The sequence below is a fragment of the Elgaria multicarinata genome, chromosome 7 (assembly GCF_023053635.1).
Source record: "Elgaria multicarinata webbii isolate HBS135686 ecotype San Diego chromosome 7, rElgMul1.1.pri, whole genome shotgun sequence".
In the NCBI taxonomy this organism is placed as follows: domain Eukaryota; kingdom Metazoa; phylum Chordata; class Lepidosauria; order Squamata; family Anguidae; genus Elgaria; species Elgaria multicarinata.
This window is the reverse complement of record NC_086177.1, coordinates 33,094,908-33,120,000: the sequence shown is the minus strand read 5'-3', so window position 1 is coordinate 33,120,000 and position 25,093 is coordinate 33,094,908.

The following is a 25,093-nucleotide window of genomic DNA, read 5'->3' as shown; positions in this document are numbered from 1 at the left end:
ACCGCCCAATAGCCGAAGCTCTCTGGGCGGTTCACAAAAATTAAAACCATTCAAAGTATGTTGGGGGGAACCTACTCTTTGGAATTTTGAATAGCCCTGAATTTATTCTGTGGCACTGATTAAATTTGAGACACAAAATGTTTCCATGTAGTCACAACAAAGGCATGTTCTTTGAACATGTTCAAATGTTCTTTGAACATTAAACATCATATCATCAATTAATTCTGCTTGGGCTCCAGCTAGAGACTTGGTGAGAAGCAGGCCATTGGATTAGGGTGGCCAAGTGTCCTACTTTACAGAAGAGAGTCCTCTGTTTGAAGAGCTATCAAAAGACAGTCCTCTATTTGAAGACACCCTCTATTTGAACAGCTGTCTCCAGTCCAAGTCCAGTTTAAAGGTAAAAAAACCACCATTGGAATGGATAGCAGGGGCCTTGGAGTGGCCTGTCAACAGTTAGCACCTGGACAGCAGCTTGAGCAGGCCCACAGCTCGCTCACCTTATCACAGTTTTCCCCACCATGGAGGGATGAATTATATTTCTATTTAAATCATAGTAATTATTTCTAAATGCGTGTCTATACATATAAATTAGCACATGCAAATTTTATGCAGCTCTGTGCCCTTTGGGGGTTGTGTCGATGAGATTTGTTTCTTCTTTCTTGGCGATGTGTAAGTGGCCATGCTACCTTGGATGCTTCCAACTGAGTTGTCAGAAAGCCTTGGTGTCACATGGATGCCATGATGCATCGCAGTAAATACACAATATAGTAGAGTAACGGGGAGCTATGGAGGAGCCCTCTGTGGAGCTACATCTAGTTATGGACAAGCAGAAGGACCAGGATAGCACCCTTTGTAAAGGTGTTCTTGTTTTAGCCACAAATGACAATGAAATTACAAATGCTCCAGGAACAAAAATGAAATGTTGAGAACATCCATAGATTCTGTGCATGTTCCGGCTCCTTCCAATGAGTGGACAGGAGGAAGGAGCATATTCATGGCAATGGAGGTCTGGACATGTTCCCCTGTTGGGACTTGTCCTTCATGGAAAAGATAGAATCATGGCCCCAAATGGTAGTTGTTTTACTTTCTTTTTTATTGTTAACTATTGTAGTTCTATATAATAATTTGTGAACAATAAGAATTCCAAAATTAATTTTATGAAGAACAAAACTGGAAGTAACAATTATAGACAATCTGTTGAAATCACATTTGCAGACATGTTTTGGGACGGGGGCTACTTTGGTTGCCCTAAGGGACTACTAGTGGCAAGAGATGGATTGAGGAAAGGGATTCTCCTGGACTTCTCAGCAGATTAGGTAATATCAATCATGATGTATCCTTCTGAACTGCTTTATGGGAGTGGATTTGTGGGTCACAGTCCTGATGGAGCTCCACCTGTTCCTGGAAAATAGTTCCCAAAATGCAGTGCTGGATCAGCCCCTTCTACTTCTGAAGTCCTGCAGTTCTTCTTCTTAGGGTGCCTTCTCCTATCAGACGTTAGCTATCGTTACAGCTATTTTTGTTTTTGATGCCGCTGCTCTAAATAATTGTATAGAAGTACAGCTATACCATTCCCTCAAGTTCTTTAGCCATGATGTTTGTCTTCTTCCCACTGAAATTTTCCCTTCAATTTTCCTTTGAATAATAAGTTGGAGAATGGTGTATTTTTCTTTCTCCTCGAATAATATGACCAAGATATTGCAATTTTCTTCTTTTGATGGTATTCATTAATCCTGTTGTTTGTTTACCCTGCATAGTACATCCCTATTTGTTATTTGATCAGTGTGTGGTATCTACATCATATGTCAGTATATCCACATTTCAAGAGATCCGATTTTGTTCCAATTGTTTTTCTTATGTGTCCAAGCCTCCACTCCATAAAATAATATTGAAAACATGTAGCATCTTTCTATCCGAGTCGTTAGTGTGAGATTAAGTTCCGGATTACATAACAGTTGTTTCATTTTGACAAACGCTGTTCTTGCCATCACGATTCTTGTGTTTATCTCTTGTGTTTGTTCATTGCCTTCATTGAGCCAAGTTCCTAGGTATTTATATTTTGTGACATGCTCAGCTGGCACATTGTTTATTGTAATGTTAGGTACAGTAGAAAACTTTTTGCTTATTACCATATATTTCATTTTCTTGATAATTCTCTCTCTCTCTCTCTCTCTCTCTCTGTCTCAATATATATCATCAGCTCATAGGAGAGCAGTTGAAACCTTGGGAGGACTAGATTGGAGAAAACAAACTGAAACTTAACCCAGACAAAATGGAATGACTGTTGGTCAGTGGTCCTTCTGCTTCAGGATTGGGTACCCAGCCATTTCGGAGCGGTGTACAAGGTAAAATGAAAATAAAAACAGAATAAAACAGTTAAAACAAAATTTAAAAAGAAGCAAAAAACAGAAATCCAAGGCTGCATGTTGAAGAAAGGCTTCAACAATTCGAGACTTGAATATGTGTGAGACTACCTTCTCCCATATATGCCACCCCATTCACTCTATTCAACATCAGAGATCTTGCTCCTGGTGTTGCCTCCGAATAAGGTCCAGTGGATATCTGCTAGCAGCAGGGCCTTTTCAGTTGTAGCACTGACCTTTTCAGGGAAATCCATGAAGCCCAGGCACCAGGCGACATCCTGGCTCTTCTGACTATTCTTTGTTTTAATTAACATGCTGCTGGGTTATTTTATAAGAAAAGTGGATATGACAATAATAGGAACAATCTCCTTTTATCAAATTTAATGATCTATTTGGAATGTTGGATGTGGATAACTAATGAAAAGAGGGAATGGCAAGAAAGAGCACCAGGCTTTGATTAAAAATGGGAACAGCAATTCTTTCCCTGAAACTGACACATCAGTCCACTCTCTAAAAATTACCAAAGCATTAAATTCCTGATCTACTCTCTTGCATGGATCTCAATGAAATGCAAATTTACATGTCCTTTTTTTCTTTTTCTTTTTAACTTAACAGTCACTGTGAGGATTCATAGCGTGGTAGACTGGTCTTACGAAGGCTGCAACATGTTATGGTTATGAGCTCAAAGATATGAACACATGTCAGTGTTCACAAGACCAGTTCCACTGGGTCAAAATACTTTGCATAAAGGTTGAGATGAGCATTACCAGGGAAAAGAGTTAGTCTTGGATATAATGCCCAACTTGCCAGACCATTAGATTAGCATGCTTGCATTTAGACTGGAATCCTAATCATTGCGCATGAAAAAAATACTAGTCAAATCATTGGGACTTAGGACACATGTGCAGCCCACTTTGATACAAGTTGATTGGGAAGAAAGCTTGAATGAGTTCAATATGACATATATTTACAGATGTTAGAAAATTACTTAATAATAAATGAAGTAAAATGTACGTCTTCTTCCTAACAGAATCATATTTACAGACTTCAGAGATCCTGTTTGATCATTATCATCTTTCTTCATTTTACTTGTTATGGATATTCCCCAAACAATTCAGTTCTTTCCTTGGCTCTTTTCCTTTGCTTTTTCTGTTGCCATTCAAAGGCTTTAGTTTAATCACCTTCAAAGAATAAAACAGTGGTTATATAAAGGGGGGTCATGGAATGAGAATGTTAAAGAATGCAATGCTCTATATGTTTATGTTTGTAAGTGTAACAGCGCCTGCCATACCCACAAACTGCAAAAGTATGCGTATTTTTTCCCCAGCAAGAAAAATTGGATTAGTCACAATCTTGTCAACTAATGAACACACTCTGTGATCTTTAGAGCTTCATTGACTGGGTTAATAGTGCTTTGCCTGAGTTCCTTTGCGATGGGGGAGGATGAGGGAGGAACCTGTAGGAAGGAATATTCTGGGCGCAGTCCACAGCCACTGACACGAGTAATATCATATTCATCACAGACAGACCTCGTATCTCATTACTGTTGAAGAGTTTGCCCCCAAGGCAACAGAGCGCAGTCAGGCCCGGCCCATCATGTGGAACCGTTCAGGTATATTGTGAAATGATTTAATGCGATAATAATGTCCACTTTGTGAGATAGATTATGTTTTTTATAGTGGCTGATGGTTAATGAATGATACATTAGCAAACATCACTAAAATGTTATTGGGAAAATGCAGATGAAGAGATAGTAGTAACTCTCTGATTTCCTCTTCCCCACCCCCCATGTCTAACCTACCATTCTTCCTTTAACATATAAAGATGAAACGGAACTTAGGACAGGAAAACTTTTTTTTCCTACTGCCGCCAGCTCACCCTGTTCTTTTTCTTAGGCTTGTGCTCTCTCACTCTCCCCCTCCCAGCAGCAGGATACTAAAAACGTTGCAAACATAAACTGAAATATCATTTCTTAAATCAAATGAGAATCAATGAAAGTGTAAACCTGAACAAATACATTATATGTTGACCCAGTTTATTAGATGAAGCCGCTTACCCTGATTTGATTTATCTAGCAATACACTGCTCAGCTGTGAAACAAGATAAGCAGAACCTATTCACCTTATTTACAACATTACAGTGGTGAGCATTAACCCAGATGTGGTTAAAGGGTCTTCCAAACAAGCCTTTTAAACATTACTGGGGACCACTTTTACATAGCAACTGCTAGAGTCATGTTTAAATTATCTTCTAGCCGCATGGATAGGGACCAATGGCAACTGCCCCCCTCAGGGTGTCGATTTTTGGACCCAGCCTATTGGTATGTTCATTCGTCTACCTGCACTATTATATTCAGTTAATACATGCCATGGCCGATACATTGTCCACTTCCCCTCACCATGTACTGTACCTATAGTGCAGTGGTACGCAAGCATTTTGGGCCGTGGACACATCTGGCAATTTGAGAAACTGTCCCAGGCACCACCACAAAATGTCTGCCATGGGAGGTGTGATAAAGGACAAGTAACCTCCCAAAGACTGAGTACAAGGCAGAGGTGGAATCTGAAGCCCAAGCTGCTAAACAATTCCTTTGAACCCACAGTGTACAGCACCAACAGAAACTCAACTGCAGGTAAGATAAGCTGGAAATTCTTTAAAAGTGGGAGGGTTATAGGGGCACATTGGTGGGCAGCAAGAAAAGAGGCTATGTTGCCTACCCCTGCTCTAGTATGAACAAGGGCCTAAGAACAGAAATCCCTATATAGGTCCTGGTCCATCTCCCAAATTTTTGCAATGGGCAGTGTGAACAGGGCCTACTCACATAATTGTTTACATACAAATGCCCCATTCATTCTAGAAGTTCTATACACCATGTTGTAACATCACACCCAAGCCACTACACTTTATGTACAAATCAATGAATTACAAAGTGGGGCACAATATGACCATATCTAAAACAGACTATTATTTGACTTGCACAGTACTGTCTACTCCGAAGGGCAGTGGTTCTCCAAGGTCTTTTCCTGTTACGTAAGATCCCTAGTGGAACAGATACCACCAGTGGATCAAACCTTCTGGATCTGATTGGGGTGGAGGGGCGAGGTGGCAGCAGCAGGGGCAGGAGAAGAAGGGGATGTTTCACTGCAGGAGTGGAAGTCCACTTACACAAAGTTTAATGTCACACAATACTGTTGAATAAAAGCAATTTGCACACTATGTTGTACATCCTAAAGTGGTGACACAGATATATTTGTTAGTATTTGTATTGTATGTGTAATTTTACAAAGAATAAATTCACTGAAGAATGAATTAGGCAAAAGATTGAACCAATCTAAAAGCAGGTGTTTAAAACTAAGGCACAAGAAACGCTGAATCATTCAGTGTCAGCCTGTTAACCATTTAAATAGGGGAGTGTCTCAAACAGAGTTGTGGGGCGGAAGTGAATAGGAGGTGGAATGTACATGCTGCTGTGGGAGTTTGTTTGGGAAGCTGTTATCTCGTTGTTCGGTGGCTGCAAGAGCGAAGACCTCAAGCAAGTTCAGCCTGAAGGTATTCAAGAAAGACTTTTACAAAGGAAAGAAGGAAAAAGGACTCTTTGCAGAGGAAAAGAATATAACTTAGAACTGTATGTATGAAAGGAATACAAGTTGTTCATATGCTGCTAATATGAAAAGTAAAGCTACTCATCCTTAAACCTAGTGTAAGAAATTTGTTCCAGCTCATAGGTTTAAAGGGTGAATCCACTGTGTCACTCTGTTTCAAAAGAAAAAAAACCCTAACAATATTCTTGGGTGATAATATATATATATATATATATATATATATTCACAGGTTACTATTGACATCTACAGTTATAGCTTTTAAGAAAGTGTTTCAGTGGAACATATTGTAATGATATTTAAAAAAAATATGACATGGACTGTCTAGCACAGAGGTAGGCAACCTGGTGTCCTCAACATGTTTTGAACTACAACTCCCACCATCTCTGACTATGCTTTCTGGGGATGATGGGAGTTGTAGTTTTTTCCTCCCACCCCAAAAACCCCAACAACACCCAGTCTGTAGGGTACCAGGTTGCCTATCTCTGGTCTACCATTATTTTACAGAGATAAAAGTACAGAGAAGCCTTTTTCTAGCCCCACTTACTGGACTTGTTGCAAACCCATCAAGTAACTACCAAGATTAAGGGTGGAATAGTTTACTATACTACAATGCTCTAAGTATCGTGTTCTTCTGACTTCATTGGGCTTGTTTTGTCTGGAAAATGAATTATGTAAACCTTCATCATCTGAAACTGTTTCAAGTCAATTAATTGTTGTAATTACTTAAGATTTCTTTTTAATGAATATGACTCTCTAGAGATTAGATGATATCCTGTCATCTGTAGGCCTGATAAATGAAATGTGATTTGTGACTCTCTACAAACACTGAGCAACCTTGTACATGAGAAATGTCTCTCCTTCTTCCATGTAAAATGGAAGAAATGCCCTTGACAGAGGAAGAAACATTTCATATATTCCCCAACAATGTTTGACCATAAATTCCAATTCATACCACTATAGGTAATTTGAGGAAAGCTGTTTGAAAACCCTGCACATGCTTGCTGCCTCTCACCCATAGCCAGGTAGTTGTGAGTATCATTTGCTGTACACAGGAATCAGTTTTCAGCACATATCAGCAAATGTGCCATTTGTTGTAGGCTGCTAAGAATTTCATCATCATATTATTATTATTTACATTTATACATTTTAGAACCTATGAAAAGACATATACAAAAGTTAAAAATATATTCCAGTATTAAAACATTTTAACATTTAAAATACATGACAATTTAAAAAGTCCTTAGCACAGATGAAGGCCCAGATTAATCGCCAAAGGCCTGCTGGAACAAAAAAGTTTTTGCCTGCCTCTGAAAACACATCAAGGAGGGAGCCAGTCTAACTTCTTTGGGAAGAGAGTTCCTGAGCACTGGAGCAGCCACCGAGAAGGCCCTCTCCCGTGTTCCCACCAGGCGCACCTGTGATGGTGGTTGGACTGAAAGAAGGGCTTCCCCAGAAGATCTCAAAGGACAGGCAGGCTCATAAGGGAGAATACAGTCTTTCAGATAACCTGGACCTGAGCTGTATAGGGCTTTATAGGTCATAACCAGCACTTTGAATTGTGCCGGAAAACAGACTGGAAGCCAGTGGAGCTGTTTTAACAGGGGAGTTGTATGTTCCCTGTAACCAGCCCCAGTCAACACTCTGGCTGCAGCTCTTTGAACCAGCTGGAGTTTCTGAACCTCTTTAAAGGCAGCTCCACATAGAGCACGTTACAGTAATCCTGTTGGGATGTAACTAAGACATGTGTCACCATGGCCAGGTCTGACATCTCTAGGAACAGGCACAGCTGACGCACTAGCTTTAACTGTGCAAATGCACTCCTGGCCACCCCTGAAACCTGGGCATCCAGGTTCAGGGCTGAATCCAGAAGTACACCCAAGCTGTGGACCTGTGTCTTCAGGGGGAGTGTAACCCACATCCAGCACAAGCTGAATCCGCATTCCCTGATCTACCTTTCGACTGACCAGGAGAACCTCTGTCTTGTCTGGATTAAGCTTTAATTTGTTCGGCGTCATCCAGTCCATTACTGCTGACAGACATCAGTTTAGCACAGAAGCCCCTTCCTTGGAACTGGGTGGAAAGGAGCAATAGAGTTGGGAGTCAGCTTGCATGCACACAGAGACCCTGCTCAACTTTGCTAAGGTAAGAAGCCATTCAACCAGGAAATCTGGAGGAAAGCAAATCCTAAACTTTCCTACGCATAATTCATTGCCAGTACCTGCTGTCTGCAGTTTCCCCTCCTTACTCTGCTGCTGCTAGAGAAGACTCTCCAGCATCCTTGGATGGAAGAAGAAGTTTCTTGAGAGCAACATGCATGATCTTGACCTACATGGTGCTGTCCTAGAGAAACTCTAGGTACTACTCTAGGTTTCCACCACCATTATAGAACACTTGGCCCCAGCTTGAAGGGGGGGAAAGTGAGTAAGGAGGCAGCACCCATGGTCAGTCGTGATCTGGAGCAGTAGGAGGTGGTGCAGAGTGGACTCTTCCCTTACACTTGGCAATGATGCTAGGGCAATCCCTGCACCTACAGAGCCATGACGGCTGGAGATGATGGGAGTTCTAATTAAACTCAGTTGGAAGGCACCTGGTTCGGCAAGCCTGGCCGACAGGATTTTCAAGCACTTTTCCTGGGCTACCATGTGCCTAATGTTCATGTTATTGAATCACACGGGTCATAATCTTGTTCTTCTCTCCTTTAGTTATGTAGATTGGCATAAAGTTAAAAACAAATCAAACCAAGTGTATTACCCACTGCTATTAACTTAGCAGTTGTACATCTTTCATCTCCCATTCAATATATTGAATTCTAAGTCAAATCAGTTCAGAAGACAAGCTTATCCTATAATGATGAGTTAACAACACTTCTTTCTTTCTTTCTTTCTTTCTTTCTTTCTTTCTTTCTTTCTTTACCCCTCTGTCACTTTCCAGATGGCACCTTTTATGTTTTGCCCACTGTGCTCCACAAGACTCTTTGAGAAATAGGAGCTTGCTGTTAGCAAAGATGGAGAAAGCATAACAAACAGCCATAGGACCCACACTGAAAATTGTCATAAAACAATTCCTATCCCCAAATCATGGTTACAGTGCATTATAAACAGGAAGATAATGTCAAGGTAAACCAAGTGGGAGATTCCTTATTTAAATGATAACATCATTAACTGCAGATTGTAACATTAAATGTACAAATCTATATTAAGGTGATTAGACATGTTCAAAAGCTGAAATATGGCAATAAATTTTCCTATTCCAAAGGGATATCTGTGACAACATTTCTCTACATGTGTCTTAGGGAAATGTTACATGTGAGGTCAGAGCACTTGGACATTTCCAAAGCCCTGTCAGGGTCTTGTTGGCACAGCAGAAGGAAGGGAGGAGCAGCTTCTGCCACTCCTCCCCTTTAAAAAAAAAACACTATTCCTCTCCCATTGTGAACATTTAGACCAGCTCCTGCTCAATTGCATATCCAGACCCACACCCTGATCCATCCACATTTTACCTCTCTGTACACGGAACTTTGACTTCAGGCAGGCAAGAGCTACAGATCTTTCTAAGATTGGAACCCAAGGGCATCTCTACACTAAGGGGGGGGGAATCCACACCCTTACCATTTTTCTTCTTCAGGGGTCTTTCCACCTTGACTACAGCTCCTTTAGACAGAGACCAATGGTGACCACGTGATTTGTAATTGAGAACTTCCTCTCTTGGCAATGCTACATAAAGTTAAATGAAACAGTGCCATCTAGTGACCCATGATATCCTGCAATTATTTTAAATAGGGCAGTCTCTCTGATCTTTTTAAAAACGAGATTACCGGGGAAACCACGGGAGACATCCTGGATGTTGACAGCATCATGTAATGGATCTGCAAACTTCCATGAGTGGCTAATCATGAATGTACAATAAATCGCTCATGTAGAGAAGCTCTAAATATGTCTTTGTATGATTTTTTTAAAATGAAAATTTCATCAAATGTGGGACGAGGAGTTGCACTGATTTTCTCCCAATGCAAATTGTAGCTTTAGAAAAGGTATTTCTCTGTATCAGAGTAGCAGGAGGGTGAACAAACAGATTGTAATGGTGAAGAGGAGAAACAACTCTGGGGGGCTCTAATCAGCACCCCCCCCCGCCAAGATGTAGGCCCTCAGTAGGTGTCTGAACATGTCGCCCCCCTTGACGCCAGCCCTGTTCCATAGAGATCAACTTGTAATTAGAATAAAGAGAGAAATATGCCCTTCTGTGTGCAGTTTCTGTTATGCTCTCATCAGCAATGAACTATGGATAGAATGATACTCTTCTGGATTTCATTAATTAGATGGTGATGTACAGTAGAATAGACCTTTAATAATCTGTGTTTTCCAAACTCTTCTTTGCAGCAGTAAGGAATAGCAATACAATTATTTCAATGTAGTTTCCATGGAAGATGTGGTGGTATTTTCATAGCTTTGACCTTTTAAAGCGAGGATGGGATATTTATCTTCCCTAACCTAAACTGCCGTCAGCAAGGTGTCCCCCAGCTCTGAAACTTTTTGCTATCTGACAAAGGCTCTTTCTTGACATGTCAATTCTTGTTATCTACTTCATCTTCTTGACATGTGACACATTTGTCAGCTCACATTCTTTTCAGGTTTCCCTTTGCCAGCCCTGTTACAGGTGGGAGATTCTAGCAGCTTGCAGGGTACATAATTTTTATTTTTGTAATATTCTATCGACTTTTCTTGATGAGAAAAGTGATATGCCTATCTTCTATTCCCAAATACAACCATTCTTAATAAATGGAAGAGGCGTAGTATTAGAACAAATTTAATTAATTTTCTAAAATGCTTCCTATCTCTGTCTTCATTTTCTTCTCATAAATACCATAATTTCAACTCCCATGTAGAATTTTCTACATGCTCCCACTAATGCAACATATGACTGAAAAATGAACAGAATTTCAAATTCAAATGAACATATTAGACATTCATGAATCAGTACTGACAAATACAGTTGTTCCATCCTGGCTGCTTCGTTGGTCAGATGTGTTGCATGCAAGTTGGAAAGCTGAGAAAAGGAGCCATAGCCTAGTGGAGTAACACAGCGTTTGTATACAGAAAATCCAAGGTTCAGTCACAGGATTCTCCAATTAAAAAGACCTTACATAGGATGGCTGGAAAGATCTCGGTCTGTGGTCTGGGAGAGCTGCTGTAAGTCAGAGTGTCTAGATGATCTGGCCTAGTATAAGGTCCAAACTACATGTGACATTGAGTGCAATCTTATGCATGATAGAAAAAAATCCTACAACTCCCAACATTCCCTAGCCAAGGGGTGGTGGTGTGATAATTAATGGGATCAGATTCTAAGCATTCCTTCCCATAATCCACATAGACAGATAAGATGTTTAGAAGGAATTTAACCCTTTCTTCCCCTCCTCTTGTCCTAAGGGAATGGTGGTGGTGTGGAGGAGAACTACTCAACACTTCTGCTTATCTCCTCATTGGCTCTCCACCTGGAAAGCAAACAGGTGATGAGGAAAAGGAGGAGGAGGGAGAGGCAATAATGCTACTAGGAAGATAGTTTCTTTGAGGGGAGGCACTGAGGGTTCATGGCCCAAGGGCCATCAAAAACCTGGAAGGCAACAGATATCAGCATAGTGAAGGTCAAAGGACTGTCTCATCAGGGCCAGCACAACTTGTGGCCCACCAAGCCAAGCACATCTCACCCGCCAAATATGACTGCTCAGCAAAAGCTCAATAAACCTGGTTTTGTTTTTGTTTTTTGGAAGAGGGTGGGAGGGATGTGTCACTTCTTTCAAACACTGTCCCCAAGCAAAAGAACAAAAGGGAACTGAGCCCAAACTATCAAAAAGAAGTGTGTGTGTGTGTGTGTGTGTGTGTGTGTGTAAGTAAGCGTAATGAATTCTTTTAAATGACATTTGAACAAAAGTCTTTAAAAGTGCCTTGGCTATATAAAAATAATTTATATTATTTCCAGACATAAAATGAAAAAGCAGTAGCAGTTTATTATTATAATAATAATAAAGACAATGCATGCTTTCAGACAGTGCTTACAGGCATACATTTTATACTATACACAGTAAACATTTAAAACCATGTGTATCAATAATTAAGAATGTAGAGTACTTCTCTTTTCTAATTGCTATTCTCTTTTTTATGCATTCTGAGTACAATAAAAATGCCTACCATACAGTGCAATCCTAAGCATGTTAACTGGAAATAAGGCAGGATCTACACTAATGCTTTATAACAGTATGGAAGTGCGCTGACAACAGTTGGGGCCTATGAAACATTCCATATACTGTTTTCAAACCATTTCCAAAGTGTTATATCCTGCTTGGTGTGGATCTGGCCTAAGTCTCATTAAGTTCAGTGGAGCTAACTCTCAGTTTTGTGGGTATAGGTCTACTGCCCTAGACAGGTATTCTTGAGGTTCACTAACTGATATTAATAAAGCTTTAAAGGACATAAAAAAACTTGGTCTGATATATTTCATTGTGACTACCATTCATTGTAGTGGAAGAGTGCAGTCTGAAGGAAAGGGAGCTGCCATATATGGTTTTTTAAAAAAACTCCCACTACCTGAAAACAAAATCCCCATCCTATATACATTAACACTGTGGTGGGATCCATATGAAGAAGAAAAAAAACCAGGGTCAAATACCTAATATCACTATGCTTCCCACAAGCTACAAAAGTTTGTTGGAAGTGTCAGAGCCTATCAGAGAGGGAAGGGGAGGAGGAACAGTGGTAACTCAATACTTGAGGGAGCACCTCTCCTTATATATGCCTGCCCAAGACTTGAGATTTCTTGGAGGAGCCCTTCTCTGCATCTCACCAACGCAACATATACGCTATGATGGGACAAGGGAGAGGGCTTTCTCTGTTGTGGCACCCTCCCCTTGGAGGCCCGGCTGGCGCCAATGCTGATTTTATTCCGGCGCCAAGTGAAAACATGGCTTTTTAACAAAGCCTTTGATGGTTAAATTCACTAAGGTGGCACATTGTTTTAACTGTTTTAACTGCTTTTAAATTATATATTGTTTTAACTTGGTTCATGGTTTAATTTGTTTTTAACTGTGCATATTTATTGTTTTATACTGTATGCTTTTATCTGTATGCAGCTCTGAGATCTTAATGATATAGGGCGGGATATAAATGTTTTAAATAAATAAATAATAAACAAATAACTCCAAAAGCCACTATGCAATGGGGAAAAGGTTACCTAGAGCTGATCTGCAGAAACCATAAGAACCTCAATAACCATTCCTTTTTTGTTTCTTACCTAGGACAGCAAAAACAGAAGAATTGTCGATCATCACCAGACAAGTTACAGTACAGACATGCTGGGCTGCATTCATCTTGGTGGATCAGAAGTTATGCAGACCTGACTTAGAGATATGTTTTAATCTGGTAAAGCAAGGGAAAACTAGATCTACCTATAGCTTTTGCCTACTCCCTTTAGAATGTGCCTGTTCCATTGAGCTCGCTCTCATCACCATAACCTCTCTGCTAGGTGTGAAGCCATAAGCATATGGAAGCCAGTCATGCAGGTGTTTTTCATAGCTATACCTGCCATACTGTGAACCCACCATGTCTCTGGCCCCGAGGAGAAGTTCTCTTTCCTTCCAGCAAGATTATGTTTTAAAAAGCTGACTTTTAAACCTCTTACTGAATTTTTTAATGGATTAAATTCATCATGTCACCAGCTGCTGTGCAGCTAATAGAGCCATAAAACACTGTATTAAAGGATTACCCATGCAAAATTTCCTCTTGCGCTAATGTGAATTTTAATACTTTTAACATTTAGTTGAGATGGGAATGTCCAAGAACAGCTTGTTCAATAGGTTGTTCTATAAAATTAAGTTCCTCAGCTCATCACAAATGCCAGGACTCCATTAAGTTAAAATTTTACGGAGGCTAAGATGATTCACTGTATCGCATTTTGCAGGGAGGATGGCAACATCTGCTTCTCCATTAACACTCTTTTTTGAAAGAGAGAGAGAGAGAAGAAAAGAAACAAAACAAACACGAGTATCGTAATTTTAGTAGATCACAGCCTGAAAGAGCTACCTACAAATTAGGTGGTCAGTTTGCACCACTGTGTACACTTGGGATGGTAACAGGAACCACACAAAATATTGTTCCCTGATTGCCAGTTACAAATCAAGGCTTGCTTCACTCTTTCCTCTGTACTATAATATAAAATCAAGAACAACTCCACTGAAACAAATAGAAGTGGGAATATGTGAGTGATAGCAGACAAATGCTAAATTATGGATTTTGCTTCCCCAGAGTAAAATGAAATCGTGCTGATTATGCAAATATTGGGATTGAGAAACGAGTCTACATGTCACCCATCCCAACCATAATTTAAATTTACTGTAAGGCGGTGGGAGGGCTCAAACAATGGAACAAATTCTCTGCACCATCCTGGAAGCTCACCAGAAGAGGGAGTAGTTGGCCTACTCTGCTGTGCTTCAATGCCACGCCACCACTGCAGACGGCTAGAGGACAGTATTGCAGGTTAACGGGTCTATTGACGCAAGGAGCCAATAGGTTTATACCTGGTTGTATAAACCTGCTTATTCTGTCTTATTCCTCAGTCTGGGCAACTTGCCTCTCAGGCATAAATTAAACTTTCAGACTGCCTGCCTTCCTGGTTCACCTCTAGATCACTAGTCCTAAACCAATATTTGTCCTAACTGTTGTGTCTTTGTAAAGGACCGCATCATGTTCTGTTTCCCACTGGCTTGTTGACTGTAACCTTCCTATCTCCTCTACCAGGTTCTCTGTGGTGAACACCCTAGGGCCATCAAGTTCTAGTTTCTAGATTTTGACAGTTTAGGAATGAATACTGCTACCAATTATCCACACATGTACAATGACCAAGACCAGCAGGCAGGCATCTATAGCAAAATTCATATTGTATAACACCTCCTCTTCCTCATGCATGGTCAATGACAGAACAGTGTCTTCACTAACCAAAATGGAACTACATATGCAGCTCTTCTCGATCCTCCCAGAGTGCAGGACACGAAATAACGGGCTCAAGTTAAAGGAAGCCAGATTCCAGCTGGACATCAGGAAAAACTTCCTGACTGTTAGAGCAGTACGACAATGGAATCAGTTACCTAGGAAGGTTGTGGGCTCTCCCACACTAGAGGCATTCAACAGGCAGCTGGACAACCATCTGTCAGGGTGCTTTAGGGTGGATTCCTGCATTGAGCAGGGAGTTGGACTCGATGGCCTTGTAGGCCCCTTCCAACTCTGCTATTCTATTATTCAATGATTCGATGATCCATCAACTGGGCTACCAGCAGTAGAGAGTAGAGTGACCATATGAAAAGGAGGACAGGGCTCCTGTATCTTTAACAGTTGTATTGAAAAGGGAATTTCAGCAGGTGTCATTTGTATATATGGAGAACCTGGTGAAATTCCCTCTTCTTCACAACAGTTAAAGCTGCAGGTGCTCTGCCCTCTTTTAAATCTGGTCACAGTATAGCTGCAGTATAGCTCCTGCAGCTTTAACTGTTGTGATGAAGAGGGAAATTTTACCAGGTGTGATATGCATACAAATGGCACCTGCTGAAATTTCCTTTTCTATGCAACTGTTAAAGATGCAGGAGCCCTGTCCTCCTTTTCATATGGTCACCCTAGTAGAGAGACTTTGGTTGTTCTTGTCAATCACCTTGAATTCCAGATAAATATCAATGTCAAATAAGGGGGAAATGTGATGCTAGTCACCTCCACTTCTCCTGCATTCAATTCAAAACAAGGAATATAGCAACAAAGTCAAATTCAGCAGCTTATTAGGAGCACTTAGATATTGAAAATATCTGCTTGGTGAAAATACATTGTATTAAAATTCCATGTGGTGTGTTTTTTTTAAAAAAATGTTGGTTTTTTGTAACCAGGGATTGTGTGAACTGGACAATCCTGAAATTTTATTGAAATGTGGATTGACAATCAATGGGCTGAAATTAGACAAGTAATGTGAAACAGTTGTGCAACTGCTATCCAAATGCACATGGATATTTCAACATTTCCCTGCAGGCCAGCTTAAGCAGGTCTTCAAAACAGGACCATATTGGCAATAAGAAAACATGGATTTAGGCTTGGTCTGAAGCAATCACACTCAACTGCTCAACTGTGTATCCAAACAGTATACAGGCTTTCTTCCCACAATTCTGTAAGCTTCCAAAAACCATGTGAACTTGGTCCTAAGTTTAGTCGTCGTCATTTGGAAGTACCAATTCCTCATTTGTATGTTTTATTAGGGTCAGGGCATATGTGCTTCCTTATATCCCTACAACAGTGTGCCTATATAACCTATCACACCTATTTATCCAAACATTTTTGGAAATGCCTTCCACCTAAGGCTATTCACATAAATGAGGACATGCAGCAATAATATATGTGAAAATGTCACAGGCAAATAGGAAAGTTAGGTGCCTAGTCTCCAATGATTTCTAGCACATTGCCCTGAAAGCAGTAATACCTCCAAATTATGGACAATACTAGGCAAACATACATGGTAGAGAGAGAATACTATCCTGTCTGATTACTTTACTAAAAGAAGGAATAAGTTCTTGTTTGGATAAAGAAGACTTTGTGGTTGGGGAGGTATAAGAGGAACACGGTTAAGCCCCTGTTCTTTGCCCCAACTGAATTTCCCCCACAGCCCCATATTTTGTTCTCCATGTGTATTACTGTTCTGAGAGCCTGTCATTTCTTATCAGAATGAGAAAGGCTAAAGAGATAATATTTCAATAACATACTGGCCTGATCATAAAATAACTCAATGGAAATATGTAACTGCCGCAGGCAACACAGCAGGATAGTCAGCAGTCAGATGATTTCTATTCTGGGTTTTTTTATAGTTACATTTTCTGTTATATCAGACATACCCTCAAGTCTTAGTTATGCTTTTATTCAAAGAGGAGAACTGCAAGTATTAAGAGCTACAAAACTTATTATGATATATTACTATAAAGAAATAAAAGTTGGTGCCATGATAGCATATTGATAAGGACAGGCCTGCCACATTAATTGACCTTTTTTCATCTCATCCACCAGGGCTGAGGCCTAAGCATCCTTGTTGCTAAGAAACAGGGTCACTGCTTTCAGGCCTTAAATTCACACACATACAAAAAATAACAGAAGACACAATTGTATGAAGGAAGGCAAATGTTTGACAGTAGAAAGTATGTCTTGTTCCTTCTCTTAGTCTCTCTTTCGCTTTCTCGTTTTATTTTCTTTACATTTTGCTTATCTCCTATGCACAATGAAAGGTTGGGGAATGATCAAAAATATCAGAAAGGCAATAAAGGCATGAAACCGTATTTTGTTGAGAATCCAAATAAGATATGTGTGCTTTCTGAGCTGCCAGTGAAGGCATTATAGTAAATTTATATAACACATACACACCAGTTAATGCTGTGTAGAAGAATTTTTAGGGACTCAGGGAGGAAGCAGAAGATTCTGTTTTCTGTGCAAGCTTTTTTACCTTCTATCATAAACATTACTGCATGCTGCTATGCTAATGACAGGGCTATGAGCTACAAAATGGCTCCTAAAGGTCAAAGGAGAGAGAGGTTCTTTCTCTCTTTCTTCAGTGTGAAGTATGGAAAAAGTCAACACTTCGTTTAAACCTTAGTAAAGGCCATGGAACAACAGTGTATATCACTGCTGCAGCAGTAACATTTGAATAGTCCGTAAATTCATTACATTTAGTAAGTCTGAGTCCCAGGGGTGGGTGTAGGAAGGTTTGCATTCTTAGCTTCCAACTTTACAACAGACCATTTTGATTGTCCTGGGCAAATGTCTAGACTATTAAACCTAGGATTCTTTCTCCTTCAGATAAATGGGATGTCAACACAGAGCTTTCAGAGTGTGAAGAAGGGCCAAGGGCCTTGCTAGACCTACCTGTTAATCCGGTGGGAAGTAGGGGCGAGGCCGCGCTGCAGCTAGTGCGGGCCGTCGCTCCAGTCTACATGTGAGACGCGACGGGGTAAGGGAAAGCCCCGTTGCGTTGGCCATTTTTTTTAACACTTAAAGGGGCCATGTGCGCAGGAGCGCACCAACGATAAGGTAAGTCTTTTTTAAAAAAAGGGTTCCCCGCTCCCCCCTGCCCCCAATTTCACACACACACACACACACACACACACACACACACACACACACACACTGTCTGATGCAGGCTAAACCCTCAACTAGCAACGGCCCCAGTAAACTTACTATACTTTTTCCATTTTGTTTTTATACTAAAACTCCCTCATTTTTAATGATTTTTGGAGTACTTCTCTCAACATTTTTTTGTATATTTGCATCCATGTTTTCAATTGTGTGGCACTAAATTCAGTGCTCAATAAAAGTTGAGCACTGTAAAGTGATGTATGTTGGGGCAAAAAAATCCCAATTTCAAGTATAAACTGATGGGATCTAGGTTAGTAGTGAATGACTAAAGGCAGGACTAAGCTAGTAGTGAATGACTAAGGCACTACTGCTTTAAAACTGTTTATAACAGTATTGACAACTGTTGGGGCCCATGACACACTCCATATACAGTTGTCAAACCATTTTCAAAGTGTTATATCCTGCTTGGTGTAAAGAGAACTTGGGGTTGTAATGGACAGCTCAATAAATATGTCTACTCAGTGTGCAGCTGCTGTGAAAAGGCAAATTACATGGGCAGATCTACACTAGTGCTTATTAAGTTTTTTCCTACCACTGGAAACGTTTTAATTTGTGTCATTTTTAAACTTCACAGGGCACACTCCAGTAATGTCGCGTTACTAACCTTTTGCTTTCCCTGTATTCATTGATTAGAGCAGGACACACTGTTTGTTTTATTGCTATAGCTTGTACTTCCTCTTCATTGCTGGTCTCTTTGCTCTGCCCACTTCCTGATCTCCTGGCTTCGCCTCCCCCTCCCCCACCCCGTTGATTTGTTATGATTTTTTTAATGGAAATTAAACAAATGCTTACGTCTTCGTCAGTTTTAAAGATAAAGAGTTCAAAATTGGCACAGTGGCAGGTCTTAACGAGTGCTTTCAGCATACCAAATTTTAATCAGATTGGGCCATCCATTGATTTGTTATGATTTTTTAAATTTCCTCCCTCAAGCCCTTTGGCGCTTATAGTGCACCAGTTTTAGGCACTGAAAGGAAGTATCCATGCCCCCCCCCCGAAAGCGATTGGCTGACAATTGATGATTCAAAAGTCAGTGAGATACAACTGTTACGATGTAAGAGGGCACATACAAACACTTGCAATGCTATTTAAATGTCACAACGGAAGAAATACAATGAAAGGAGGAAAGAAAATACAATGATGATAAAATGTAAGAACCATATAAGTTATCATAACCCTTCCTTAACATTTTAATCCATTAGTGTAGATCCCACCCATGTTAGGTACAATTAGGAAAAGAATTGAAAATAAAACTGCCAAGATCATACTCCCACTATATAAATCTAGGGTGACCATATGAAAAGGAGGACAGGGCTCATGTATCTTTAACTCTTGTATTGAAAAGGAAATTTCAGCAGGTGTCATTTGTATATATGGGGAACCTGGTGAAATTCCCTCTTCATCACAACAGTTAAAGCTGCAGGTGCCCTGCCCTCTTTTAAATCTGGTCACTCTAGTATAGCTCCTGCACCTTTAACTGTTGTGATGAAGATGGAATTTTATCAAGTTCTCCATATATGCAAATGACACCTGCTGAAATTCCCTTTTCTATGCAACTGTTAAAGATACAGGAGCCCTGTCCTCCTTTTCATATGGTCACCCTAATAAATCTATCGTGCAAGACATGATAAGCATGTACAAAATTATGCATGGCATGGAGAAAGTGGATAAGGAGATTTTTTTCTTCCTCTTTCATGATAGTAGGACCTGGGGTCATCCCATGAAGATGATTGGTGGAAGATACAGGACAGATAAAATGAAGTACTTCTTCACACAGTGCATAGTTAAACCATGGAATTTACTCCAACAAGATATAGCGATAGCCACCAATTTGGATGGCTTTAAAAGCGGATTGGACAAATTCACAGAGGATAAGTCCAGATTTCTGGAAGATCCAGCCAGGCAACTCTATGGCCTCTTAGGCCCTCTGTTTGGTAGCCTGCAGGAGCACCTGCCTCATAAAGCAAATGAGAACATGAAAACTGTTATTATGAGGAGCTCTGTGGCCCATTCCTGGCTTCTCACAGTTACTCAGGAAAAAACAAGATTAAAGGGTAGGGCGATATCCCAGGGCAAGGGAGGGATCATCCCTCCCTGGCCCCAGGATCCCCTATACATCATGTGGATCCACAGGGATATCCCCAGATCTAGACATTCCCTTTGTTTCTCTGAAACACTTTGCTGATTCTTCAGCACAAATACTTCAGTGTGAGTCCCAGTGAAGTAAGTGTTTACTTCTGATTTTGCCATAAACAGCTGTGAAGGAAAAAATTATTTTATTATTTATTACATTTATTATCGTTATTATTATTATCATATTTCTTACTTACAATTTTATTATTTGTTTAGTTATTAAATTTATATCTCACATTTCTTTTTAAAAAATCACATAAAGCTATTTCAATGGCACTGATTGTAAACAAGAAAAGTTAGGATTCATCAGTGCCCCATTCCTTTCAGGTGTTTGAGCTAAGCTATCAGACACCTGCCTGAGCCCGGTGTTAATGAGTTATAGCAGGTAAATGAGCACATCTGAATTTGACCATGTGGAATGCTGAGCTCGATGTAGTGTTTAAGCACTTCCTTTACCCTTCAACGTTAAATGCCTTTGACATTCACACAGTAGACAGCAAGAGAGTAATTAGTAAACCTGTTTTCCAGATGACAGGAAGAAGAATGAGTAAAGATACCAACAGCAGACTTTGTGCTAATATGCATTTGTCATATTTCCATCCATATATCTGAACCTTATCATAATATTTTGCTTTACAAGCTAAAATTATGGTTTAGGAAAGATACCTATCCTGCATTTGAATGATAACATGCCCAATTTGATGTCTCTATTCGTTAGCAAATGCAAACCACACAATATTGTTTTTATTTGATTTATCATATAACTTAGGGCTCATCTACACCAAGCAGGATATTCCACTACGAAAGCGGTATGAAAGCGGTATATAAAAGGCAGGAGCCACACTACTGCTTTAGAGTAGTATTGAAGTGCACTGACCACTGTTGGGGCCCATGACACATGCCATATACCGCTTTGATATCACTTTCATAGTGATATATCCTGTTTGGTGTAGATGTGTCATGGGCCCCAACAGTTGTCAGTGCACTTCAGTACCACTATAAAGCCATAGTGTAGATCCTGTTGCAATGCCGTTCAATACCACTATAAAACAGTAGTGTGGTTCCTGCCTTTTATATACGCATTTCATACCACTTTCATAGTGGAATATCCTGCTTGGTGTAAATGAACCCCCTGTCTCTGAACATCCTTTTTCTTGTGAGAGTTTCCCTCTCAATACTATTGATATAATTAATTCACCCCTCCCCCTACTCCGACCACCACAATCCCTGTTTTGTTCTGATCATGTGAGACTCAAATGCTTCTGTTTCTTTTAAAAATAGTGATTTAAACATTATTATTATTATTATTATTATTATTATTATTATTATTAACTGCTTTAGTATACAATTATTGTAAATAAACAAATTGTGTTTTGTATTTCCAAGAAAGGCGAGACTACATCTTACCTCAGCAAACATTTGTTCCCAGACCTTCATTTGCTGGGACTGGTATCTGCATATGTGGATTAAAATCAATGTGGGAGGAGAAAGCTTTCTGTTTTCTCTGCCCCTGATTTATCTATGAAAATGTGCACGCGCCCCTGCATTTCCCCCGATTCAGGCCTATTTACAGAGCCCCAGCTGGGGTGAAATTGGGTTAAAATGATTGGGGCGTACTTACAGGGTAGAACTAGAAGGTGGGGGGAAAGGTTAATCAGATTTCCCCCTCCAAATAACCCCCACCCTGCAACTCCATATTTGCTTGATGAGGCTGTTTGGGAACCCTCTTTTCCTCACCATGTTTAGTTCTGTCCTTAGCAAGAACTATTGAAGCTACTGTGTTAACTGTGGCTTCAGCTGGTTGCCTTTGAAAGCTGCCTTCTTCTATTGCCCTGTTTTGCCATCACCCTTTGCCCAACTATCTTCAAAATCCAGCAGACACAAAATGTGGATCGGAAAGAGCAGAAACTTCTAAACAATGTTTTTAAAATGTTTTTAAAGCAATATAGATGGTGATTTGAGATGATACAGAATATGTTTCTCTCCCCACCCCACCCCACCCCGTCCCTTGAATTGATAGTACTAAGCATTTTTGCTCAACCTCTATCCAGAAGAATCAACAGAGAGGGGGGATTTTCGTGGTTCTCAAGAAATACATTTTCACACATTCAAATTGTGACTGCTGCTTCTGCTAAGTTTCCAGTTTTATGCTCTTGCGTTGCTCAAAATCAACACATCTGTCTTAATGAGCTCCAGATCTAAAAATCTGCATGACCATAATTGTGTGTTGAACCACAGAATGTAACTACCAAATAAATTAACAATCTCAAATTCTGAACTGAATCAGGCTGATTTGGACAGACTCAGGAGATGCCCAAATTAAAATGGAGGTTCTTTGAAGCAGACCAAATCCAAATCTGAACCTTCTTAGTGATTTGGGATTTGGAAGGACACATAGACACAGATGGTAGGTCTCCAAAAACTGATCCATTTCTCCCCAGGCTCTCCGTATGATAGGGTGACCATATTTTGGAAACCAAAAAGGAGGGCAACATGGTCGGCCCCCAAGGGGGCGTGTCCAGCACCAAGGGGGCGTGCCCACCCGAACATAGCCTTGGTCACATGTCTGATTTTACAGCACACATTTAAGACAAATCTGTTCTACATAGCATCTTAATGTTAAAATCACTGAAATAACAAACAAGTGAGAGATTCAATGTATCTGAAATTAACTTCACTCACTCCTACTCTTGTAGGTTTTGCTGTACTTTGAAGCTTTTGCTATGCTTTGTGTGATATAGTCTCCCCTTTCCTCAAATATCTTTTCTGACTGTGTCTTCACTCATTGCAAGCTGCTGTTGTTGTTAACAGGGTTTGCTACTGGCCGGCCGGATGGCTGTCTTTTTTTTATCTCAATTTTTTAAAAAAGCTTGTGTATAATTGTCACAAGTTTCTCTACTCTAACATTAGGGTGGGTGTTGTGGCAGTTTACCTAAAGAATGGAGATCCCCTTAATGCCAAGGGCTGAAACTGCTCAATATGCAAAACCCCAAAGAGGAGGTTTGACAACCTCAGTTTGAAGGATATGGCTCCAGCAGTTTTAAAACACAATAGTTTTAAAACTTTGAACTTTTAAAAAAATCCTTAGAAAACAATGGATGAACAGATCTGATTCAAACCTGGCATGGCTAAATCTCTCCTTAAGAGCTATCATGGTGCCAACTTTCAGCCCTTTATCTTTTAAAAATGTCATTTTTAAAAAGTAATTTTAAAACCTCAAACTTTAAAAAAAACACCTAAAACTCAATGGATGGACAGATCTGTTTCAAAGCTGGCATAGCTAAAGTCCTTGTTAAGAGCAATCATGGTGCCAAGTTTCATCTCTTTAAAAATAATTTTTTAAAAAAAAAAAAAAAAATCCTCAAATTTTAAAAAATGCCTAAAAATCAATGGATGGACAGATCTGTTTCAAATTTGGTATGGCTAAAGCCCTACCTAAAAGTTATCATGGTGCCAACTTTCAGCTCTTTATCTTTAAAAATGATGGTTTAAAAAAAAAAAAAAACCTCAGTTTTAAAAAAAAATCCTAAAAAATCAATGGATGAACAGATCTGTTTCAAATTTGGTGTGGCTAAAGTTCTACCTAAATCCCATCATGGTGCGAAGTTTCATCTCTTTATCTTTAAAAATGATTATTTTAAAAATAATAATTTTAAAACCTCAATTTAAAAAAAAATTCTTAAAAATCAATGGATGAACGGATCTGTTTCAAATTTGGTATGACTAAAACCCTTCCTAAGAGCTACCATTGTGCCAAGTTTCATGTCTTTATCTTAAAAAATGACAGAGTTATAAGCATTTTTGTTAATTCCCATTAGAGCTGCTCTTTAGGGGGGGAAATCCAGATTTCCTCTCCCCCTCCTGGATTTGTCATCAAAAACCCGGACAAATCCGGGCAAAACCAGTCATATGGTCACCCTACCATATGAGAGGGAGTAGGGAGAAGAGGGCTGTGGTTTTGTGACTATCAGCTCTAGCTTCTAATCAGAGTGCATGATTTTACCAGGGATCTCTACGCCCAGTGCTTTGGGGGAGAGATGTTAAAAAAAACACAGGGCTGCCCCATAGTGTGGGGAGGGAACCATGGCAGCAGTTGTGCCCACCCACCCCACCAAAAAAACCTGGCAGCACCTCTGCTTCTGAATATTCACCACTTTGGATTTTTAGGTTGAAAACATCAGTTTGGTGGGGTGGAAATTTATCTTTGGGGGAAAAACACTTAAACTGCACATAATCATCTTTCATTTCCAGTCCTGTTAAGCACTATTGTTTTACTCGGCTGCTGCTTCTTTCTCCTCCCTGCATTAGTCAGATAGGTGAGCCCACCCAAACAGAGATCCCATTGCAAATGTAACGATTTGGCTGTGTCATGACACCAAAGGTCACATGAGGGCCACTGAGAGTGTGGACAAACTAAGGCAATTTAAGCAAACAAGGAAACTTTTTTTTTGCAATACATTGTTGGGAGAAAGGAAGGTGTTTTTCAACACTGCTGAAAAGGCTCACAGAAAACAGTGAATTGTTTCTGGGCCAGATCTACACCAGATCTACTACGCCTGCCCAAGGGCCTCTACTTCCCTTGCTCGGCTTCGTCCATTCTCTTCTGCTGCCCCTTACGCCTGGAACGCTTTTCCAGAACATTTGAGAACTACAAGTTCAACCGCAGCTTTTAAAGCTCAACTAAAAACTTTTCTTTTTCCTAAAGCTTTTAAAACTTGATGTTGTGCAGACTTCTACTGTTACTTTCTACTGTTAGTTTTACCCTACCCTGTGCCTGCTTACCCTACCCTGTACCTGTTTGCAT